Source organism: Mesoplodon mirus (genome assembly GCF_964341445.2).
Source record: "Mesoplodon mirus genome assembly, chromosome: 2".
In the NCBI taxonomy this organism is placed as follows: Eukaryota; Metazoa; Chordata; class Mammalia; order Artiodactyla; family Ziphiidae; genus Mesoplodon; species Mesoplodon mirus.
Genome location: NC_138977.1, coordinates 8,975,053 through 8,984,332, shown reverse-complemented (window position 1 = coordinate 8,984,332; position 9,280 = coordinate 8,975,053).

Genomic DNA, 9,280 nt, shown 5'->3' with positions numbered 1-9,280 from the left:
CAAAGAAAAGGAAGTCAGTGAGAAGGGGAAAAGTCAGAGGCAGTTGATTTGCAGCCCGGGGTGATAGAAGGCAAAGGCTGTGCATCTCTGAATCCAGATTTCAGGACCTGAACTGGCAAGGTCCTAGTTTCAGAAGAAAAGACTCCCGATGTGGGAAACTAAGAAATAGAAGTAAAACACACAGATGTAGTGAACTTCTGGAGGAGACACAGAGCCCGAGTGTGCTCTTGCTTTCCCCTCCCACAGCCTGGCAGTAGGGGAAAGGTCCAGCTTCACAAGTAACCCAGGAGGGAGGCTGATGCACTGCACAATTGGAAAGACTAGACACTTCTCTGCAGACCCTCAGAGACCCTCCCATCTGGACCCAAATCCTTCAGACATAAACACTGACATCAGGATCCCAGTTCAATTAAATCAGACTTCTTAGGAGTAGGACCCACGTCCGTATTTTTTAAAGCTTTCCAGGTGACTCCAATGGACTGCCAGGGCTGAGAACTGCTGCTTTAGATTCTGATGGATATAAACTCCACAAACTCTTGTGTGTTTATTTTCTGCTGTATCCCCTGGCATCTAGCACAGTGCCTGGCACAGAGCAGAAACTGAATATAGATTTACTACATGAAAGGATAGTGGGTAAAGCACAGCATTTCTGTAATAGAAACAAGTCATATAATTAGGCCATGTAGGGCATCTGTGCAGAGGAATTACCTCCTAGCCCTCCAAGAGCCATGGTCTCGGGGGCACGTTTGTCTCTTGTTGTGCCAGCGCAAGCAGACGCACAGATGTTGGACTCTGGGTGGGGGTTGTTTAGTTGACAGCAAATCAACAACCCTACCACCCAAGGAGTTGGCCCAGTTGTCTTCCTCTCTTCTCCCAGGAGCCCTGGTGTGACAACATGGCTTTCAGAGAAGAGGCTCAAACCATCATGCCACCATCGGCAGGCAGCCCGCTGTGGGTCATTAATCTTTCCCCACCAGCAACTGAGGAATAGACAAGGGTCACTTCCGGTGGACTTTTCTTTCTTCCTCTTCCTGCTTAAGGTCCGGTCAGTGATGAGTTCGGCAGAAGTGCTGAGTGACCTTTTGACTCAGAGGCAGGAAACCTGTCCCTTTGGCTGCTGGATGAGAGAAGCCACGTGAAGGGAAGCTAAGGAGGGTCCCCGGGTGTGGACTTGGATCTGAGTTAGTTTGGTGGAAGAGCCTCTCCTCAGCATCTCTGCAGCACCGAGGTCGAGGGAGTCTGACATCAACCTCCAGACTTGTGTACCACTGTCAAGAGCCAGAGAAGCAACACGTTTGATTGGAGCTAGAACCAGTGTATGGTCTGGGTCCTTCCTCTACTCTGGCGGGAGTCCTGCAGCAGATGCTGAGAGACAGGGAGCCGCGTACTGTGAGCCCACTTCAGTCGGTGCGGGATGCCCATTTGAAACCTTCGGGCTGGGAGAGACTTTGGGATCTCATTGTTTACCTCCCCATTTCTACCAAGAAACAGGGCATGGGGAAAGAAAGACACTATTTGGGAGAAAGACGGGCCTCAACCCCAGACTTGACAGTGCTACTGATGAACTCGACGACATCTGGCCAGTCCTTGCAGACCTACACATCTATAAAATGAGGATGACACAATTTACTGGGCAGATTTATCCTGAGCAATAGATCTTAGGGCTATTGTGAAATCTCACTGTTTGAATCCTATGGAATTATTATTTCACCGTTGCGCTCAGAGCTCTTTGAAGATACAGATGGCATCGTCTTTTTATCTTTGTATCCTTAACCTCTGACACAGCAAACAGCTGGCACATAATAGATGCTTCATGTAACCTTCTCGGAGCAGTCTGCCCAAATGCTTCATCTTGCGACCCCCCCCCCAGGTATTCATTACACTCTCTTAGTTTCCTTCAGAGCCTCAAAATGATATATTTGCTTGTGTATCATCTACCTCCAAATTACACTGTAATTTTCATGAGATCAGGACTTTGTCTGTCTGGGTGGTCAGAGTCTAGAACAGAGTGCCTGGTGCCCAGTAGGTGCTCAAATATGCTTCTTGTATGGGGAAAGGAAGGAAGGCAGCTATTTTATTACTACTCGTGGTAGCAATGGTTGCAAGATGAATTATAATCCATCCAAACGGAGAAAAGTTCATTGACTCTGGAAAGCGGACCAGAAAGGGAATGGGAATGGTCAGAAGCCCTTTGAGTTTCCTCCGCACAAAATTCTGCCAGGGAAGCTTTCTTTAGGGCCGGCGATTTCCTCAGGCCTCCGCCAGGGGGCCCTTCATGCTAAACTGAGCCGCGTGAATGGGGTTTTATGACGTGGACAAGGGCTGCCTCGGAGCCTGAACTGGGACCCTCTGGGGGGAGCGGGCGGGGGCCACACCCGCTCCTGGGCTCGGCACCAGTGGAAGGCTCCAGACGGCTCGGGCTCTGCGCCAGGCTGCTTGGTTCCAGTGGGAAAGCTGACCTTGGCCAGGAAGAGGCACAAATGACTCATTGTCCCACATCCTCCAAGGTAGAAACCCAGCAGTGTGTGTGGCCTTTGGGGCTGGACGTTACTGCAGCCTTGGCTCCCTCCGCAGCCAAAATAAAAGCCGTCGGCCAGCAACCCAGGCGCAGCCTAGGAATACAACCCGGGGATCTCTCCCATTGTCCCCTTCCACACACTTCCCTGCACGGAAAGTTCCTGAACACTGTGTGTAATTTCCAGTTCTAAAAGTGGAGCGCCATTTCCTTTTAAAGACTTAAGGCAGCCTTCATTTCCAATCAAGGCCATGTGACATTTTATGGACTCGTGGAAGAAACCGGATCTATTTTCAGGTCACGTGTGAAGAAGGTCTGGGTGGAAGGTGCTTTATGTTTATTCAGGAGTTTGGGAGCCAAGTCACTTCAATTTGTAAAACGTGCCACTGCCTTCAGATTTCCACTAGAGGGCACTCTTGGAAAATATTTATAAATATATATTTTATTGCTCTGTCTAGGAAATGCTGTTTGTAAAAAGAGGGGGGAAAGAAAACCACCGGCAGCCCAGTCTAAATTTCAGGGCAAGCCCTTTGCTTTCGCTTGGAACTATTCCTGATCCTTCCAGAAGCACAGCTAGAGAAGGAAGCTGGAGAGCCCACAGGCAGCTGCTACCCCTGTCTTCTGTCCTTTTGTCCACACGGGATGCCGCTGACCACCCCCGCTCGACCCTCCACCCCCGGGCCACGGCCCAAATCCCCTCCACGCCATAGGGGGTCACCCCTGGCCTGCCTGGAGAATCCCCTTGGAAAGGGGCTTAAAGATGCTGAATTTGGGGGCCTCTGGTTTGGTTAGGGGCCTTCCCTCACGAGCCAGCCGTGGCCAGAAATCCTCAGAAAAGTGCCAGGAAGGGTCAGAGGGGGTGGCTGGAGCGTCAAACAATTAAAAATAGGGCTTCCGGGCAGGCAGCCATGGAGATCTGGCTTGATATGTAAATAAGTGTAAATAAGAGCAAGCCTTGGTGCACATTTCATGCAGCCAGGGCTGTCCGGGGCCGTGGTGGGCGGCCTTTATTCTGCACACAGCCCAATTTAGAAAAAAAAAAAAATTTTTTTTCCCACCCAAAAAGAAAATAGCTTCACTGAGTTCCACTGGTGGGGTAGGGGTGGAGGACAGGAGATTATTCTTACAGCTTAAAGTTCGTACTCAATGAATAGAAGAATGTAGTGAACACATTAGGACTGAATTTTAGCCACTATAATTTGATTCTGGAGCATATCTGATACACAGCACTCAGCTTTCCCATCCCTGACATTTCTGTCACCTTTTAGAGTTGACACTATTCACTCATGTGAGTGACCTCATTTCATCCTGGAATCAGCTCTGTGAGGTGGGTATCACCATCCACATCTCATTTCACGGACGGAAACTAAACTCAGGGAGGAGCAAGGACACACAGCAGCGGTACCGAGCCCGGGGTGGAGGCAGTTCAGTTTCAGCTGGAACGTCTTACTGAGCATGCGCCCTGTGCCAAGCTCAGCGCTAAGTGTGAAGCGGCCGCTGCTTCTTGCTCTTCCTCAAAAAACAGGCTCTCCAAATGTCAAGGCAAGTCTTTGACTTCCTCGGAACCGGTCCATTCTTCCAGAAGCACAGCTAGAGAAAGAAGGGAGAAGTACAAAGGCAGCGGCTTCCTTTGTCCACGTGGGCATCTTCCCCGTAGTCAGAGCTCCTGTCGGTCTGGGCGGAGCCAGCAGGGGGGTGCCCTTCCTCGGGGCATCCCGGGTCGATCAGGATAGGCCTGGTGCCCAAGACCACAGCTTGCTCCAGGGTCCTCCAGGCAGGAAGGCAGGCATCCGTCCACTCCTTGGCCATCCCCCCGCTGACCTTGGCCCAATCCCACAGGGACGGACAACAATCCTCAGAAAGCTTCTCTCTGTCCAGGGGTTTGCGCTGCCGGCTTCTTGCTCTCTAGTTCCTCTGTCTGGAAGGAGGCTGCATTTGAAAGTACCCTTAGGGTTTTCAAGAAGCAAGGTGGCCGCAGTGACTCCTGAAGAGCTCCCCTGTGGCCTACGGGCTAGGGCGGTAGAGAAAGTCAGAGAGGCAAAGAGCACAGAAGGGCTCTGGGCAGTGGTTCCCAAAGTGTGCTGGGCAGATCGGCTTTCCCTTGATCCCATTTGGACTTCTTTCCGTGAGCACGAATTAGTTTATAACTAAACACACAGGTGCACGCGTGCGAACACACACACACACACACACACTTACACTCATGCAGCTTTGAAAACCAGCTCTTGTCCAGTTTGTCAGGGCGAATAACACCATATGCTGTAACAGTGACTGCGCATAGAGATAGATTCCCCCCGCCCCCCAAATTCGGATGCAGCCGGGAATCTATATTAAAACTGTTGATACCTGTGAACAGAAACAGACACAATAGGTTGTCTCCATTTGAAAATACCAAGGTGTCTGAAAGCGTGGCAACAGAATGAAAACGCAAATTGGGAGCCTGGGGGCTACTTTCTGCTTCAGGACCCCGTGAGAGGGGCTGGATAGGAGGACTGGGGGAGTGAGAGAAGGAAGAGCAGAGGCTCTGACCTGCTGCGAGTGGCCCCGAACTCTGGTCTTTTCTCGATTCATCCAAAGGGTCAGGTCAAGCTCAGGTCTAGGAACCACAGGCTCCTGTGCTAACAAGCAGGGCTGGAGGGACCCACAGAGGAGGAGGTAATGGGTTTCTCCGGGCACAGAAATGTGGCAGTGGATTTCCTGGTTCATGGCTCTTACGGGTGGTTCAGAAGGTCCCTCCACACACCTTGGCCGGGTTTCCCAAAGCCAGGTGAGCTCCGGAGGCGTGGGACCCATGGTTCGCATCCTCCAGGCCCATCTCCTGCGCTGCGGCCGCCGCGGGTCGGCAGAAGGGGCGGTGGGTGCGGTCTGCCCCCTGCCGGCCAAGGGGATGCGGACGGCGAACTGGCGAGGATGTTCCTCAACAGCCCAAGGAGGCGCCTTGTATTCAGAGCCCCAGAGTCTTGGGAGGACTGGGCGCTCCTGGGATGACCCAGGAGGGGCCACACTGCAGCCGTCCCGGAGGGGTTAGAGGAAGTGCAGCTCGGACAAGGAAACTCTCCGAGGCCCAGACCGGGGATGCTCGGTGCTGTAGGTTTCACCGCCCGGCGAAGAGGAGGGGTTTAGAAGTTTGCAGCGAGTCAGACCGCACTGTGCATTTGCCAGAACAATCCAGGGTGGGTGGGAATTCCTCCCCCTTGGTGGTGAGGAGAGTCCAGTCTGTGGGCGTTCCATAGACTGTCTTCCGAGAGGCTGGCAGGGCCTGTCTGTGCCCAGAAAGGGAGGACGGGTCTTTCTTAGCTTCAGATGCCTTTAGGCTGGTGGCTTAGATAGTTCTATGAGGGAAGGAGAGAGGCGAAAATAAAATACCCTTAGAGAGGATTGTCCCCCGTGCCCCTCATCCAGAGAGCTAGTGGTGAAGCCACTGTCCCTGCCTACCCTGCCCTGTAACTCACACCTTTTAGGTTCGCATTCAGCCGCCCAGCCCCGCATTGTGCAGCAGCCAAGGATACAAATGTCTTTTAGGTATTTTTCTGTTGTGATTTTGGCCGCTCTTCTTTTGATGCTGCAGAATCAGATTTTCTCAGTTGTCCCATTACTTCTGACTACTTTCTAAACAATGGCCTCAGAGGGAAAAGACAAACCTAGATTAATCAGGTGCTCATGAAGGGGGTGAGATGAGAGACCTGTCAGGGCCCCCGAGCGGAGGTTGCTGAGACGTGGGCTGGCCTGGCCTCAGAGGCCTGCCAGAGCCGGGGGCCTGTCGCCTGACTTCTCCTCCGTCTCCACAGAGTCCAGGGCTGCTTAGTGCCAAGTGTGATGTGGACACTTGCCTGCCGGATGGTGACAGAAACTCATTTTCCATCTGTCAAGCAGCCTGACACAGAGCCGCTAATGATTTTCTGCCAGGCGAGGCCTGGCTGGATTTGAACCAGTGACCCAGAGGTAAAAGGCCCCGATGCAGGGCTCCCTTTGCAATAACTGGCCTGCCTCTGCCTGGCCCTGTGCTGTCCATTCCTCTGCTCCTGTGTTCTCCTCATCCAGTTGAGTTTTGGTTGGATCCTAACTTAGCATTTGGGGCTGAGCGGTTAAAGTCCCAGGAGGGCAAGCAGGGGTGCATTTCTGTCCTGAGGGGCCGGGAGATGGAAGGCAGTTGGAGGGCGGAGGGGCGGGGCCATCTTGATTAGCCTGGGCCCAAAAGCCACGTGCTCTTCCCAGGCTGGGTGCCTGATCCTGACCTCAGGACCTTTGCACGCGTATAGAGCTGGCCTCCACAGCAAAGGCTACAGCAAGAAATGTACATCTGAGGGGTACTGAGGCCTAGATGCTCTGGGCCTCAACTACTCTGAGGTCAACATTGTCATCATTTTTTTTTTTTTTTTTTGCTGGTAGTTTTCATGAAAAAAAAAAGTCCTTTCAGGAGCATTCATAGGTTGATTAACATGATGATTCCCATTCACTGAATGATAATCGACTCACATGCCACTCTCCAAAAATAGTGTTTTATAACCTGAAGATGTCTCCTCCAGAATCAGAAAAGCAACCTGGGGGACAGTAAGGGCCAACCCATCATTCAATAAACATTTATTGAGATTCCTGCTATCAGGCAAGCATTCTTCTAGTTATCAGGGTTACAAAGATAAACAAGACAAGGTCCCCATTGAAGGAATGAATCATTTAGAGGGAGAGAGGCATGTGGACAAAAATGATTTGGCACAATCTGATGGGTAATCAATAAGCAAATGAAGAAATTCAGTACACATTTGGAAACCAAGGGCCGTGTCTCACTGTAGGGGTAGAGGGTATAGGGGACACGGCTGGAGCCCACAGATCAGGAGTCAACATCGCAGAGGGGGAGGGAAGCACAGGTGCTGGCCAGGTCAGCGCCCAGGTGGGAAGCCAGGCTTTGCCACTTATAAGCGAGGGCATCTGAAATTTTCTCTCTTGGAGCCTCCACTTTCTAGTCTGTAAAATGGGAATAATGACACCAATATAAACAATCTTCGTAAGGATTAAATGGGATCATTCATGTAAAGCATTGAGCAGAGCGCCCAGCACCTGGTAGGTGACTGATAAATGTCAGCAAGGGCTTCCTGGATTGGAGAAGGCTTTACTGGAGGAAAAAGGAATAGTAGATGACAGCAACCCAGTGGACAAGACAGTTGAGATTAAGGAGAGGTTTTGCAGATAGAATCAAGGGAGTTTGGTGATTCGCTGAATATGAAAAGTGAAATGGGAAGGCTGAGGGGAGGACCCCAGGCCTGGTTGCTATGACAAGCCAGGAAGCTGGTTGTGGAGGACAGTGGGTAGGGAAAGATGTTACTCACTTTTCCTTCAGGGCCAGGAGTGCCTTGAGGATGCCCGGGGTGGGGGGTGGGGGTGGCAGGGAGGGGTGGTCTCCAAACACAATTGGAAATGTGAGCTCAGGGCTACAGGACTGGGAGCTCTGGCTAAGTTACAGTGGTGGCTGGCGCTGCGAGAGTGGCCCACAGGCTCCCAGTGGGAGTGCATGGGGGGTGGGAAGAAAGATCGGAGACCAGGATGCCTGGAAATGTCAACATTAAAGGTGTGAGTGGAAAGGGGGCCTGTGAACGGGAAACCCAGATGCACCAGGGCCACGGGGGCACCTGACGAGGTGGAACCGAGTGGCTGTCCAAGAGGACTGTGGTCATAGGGGGACAACCCTAGAGCAGCTGTATAGTCGGAGCTCAGATCAGCCGGGCGTTAGCAAATCAGTGTCCGTATGGGGCGGCTCTGTCAGCTGCATTATCAGGTGGTTCTCAGCCAGACTCAGTGCTTTTTGGGGAGTTGGGCAAAATTTCTGCTTGGAGTTCTTTGGAGTAAGTAGAGAAAGGCAAGACCCAGGCAGCAATGGTGGGCTGGAAAGGCCTTTCAGTTCCTGCTGGAGGCTAGAGATGGCTGCAGTCGTCTTACAATTCAGAGTCAGACGTCTTCATTAACTGATGAAGTAGGCACTCATGCCCTGGTCAGGTCCTGACTTGACTAGTGACATTTAATGGACTGCCTAATAGATTTTTTGCACAGATTAGAAGTCACACAGAATAGACCCTGACAGCTGACCCCATACATCCGATACGGTTTATCCAGGTCCCATCCCTGTGGAACCATAACTATAGCTGTCACTGGGTTCTTACCAGGTGCCAGACACAGTGACAAGCCATTCACAAGGATTCTCTTTCATTCCTAATAACAAACCTGTGGCATTACACGCTTTTCACTTTGGCTTCATGAGCAGAGGAGTGATACAGATGGTATTCTGCCCCGTCTTCAACGTGCACAGGTACAGAGGTGCTCTTTGGAGCTGGAGTGGCTGCTGAGGGGAAGGGGCATTGTCAGAGGCACCACGTGTGAGGCGGTGAGAGCAGTGGGTCCCAGGGTAGGAAGTTGCCGTAAACATTTAGCGGTGGATGACCTCTAGCTACGTCGGCAAAACCAGCCCGGGAGGCGGCATTGACAGCAGTGCTCTCAGTGAACACCTAGCGTCAGGGGCTAGAATGCCCACGAGGGATCCCAAATCAATGTGGTTGTAAGGATTTCTAGTCTGGAATAGCCAGTCACAAGGGAACGACCCATGTCTAGGGCTGAGGCCAAGACTTGTTTCCTCCGTGTGTGGTCTTTTCCTATCAGTGGACTCCGAGGCCTGGCGTGTGTCAGAAACCCTAGGCTCCTTCCTGCCAATTCTCTGGAATTTCTGAGTTGTGGGGCTTTTGAGTCACTCCAGTGAAGAGAAAGCAACACCCTTTATGA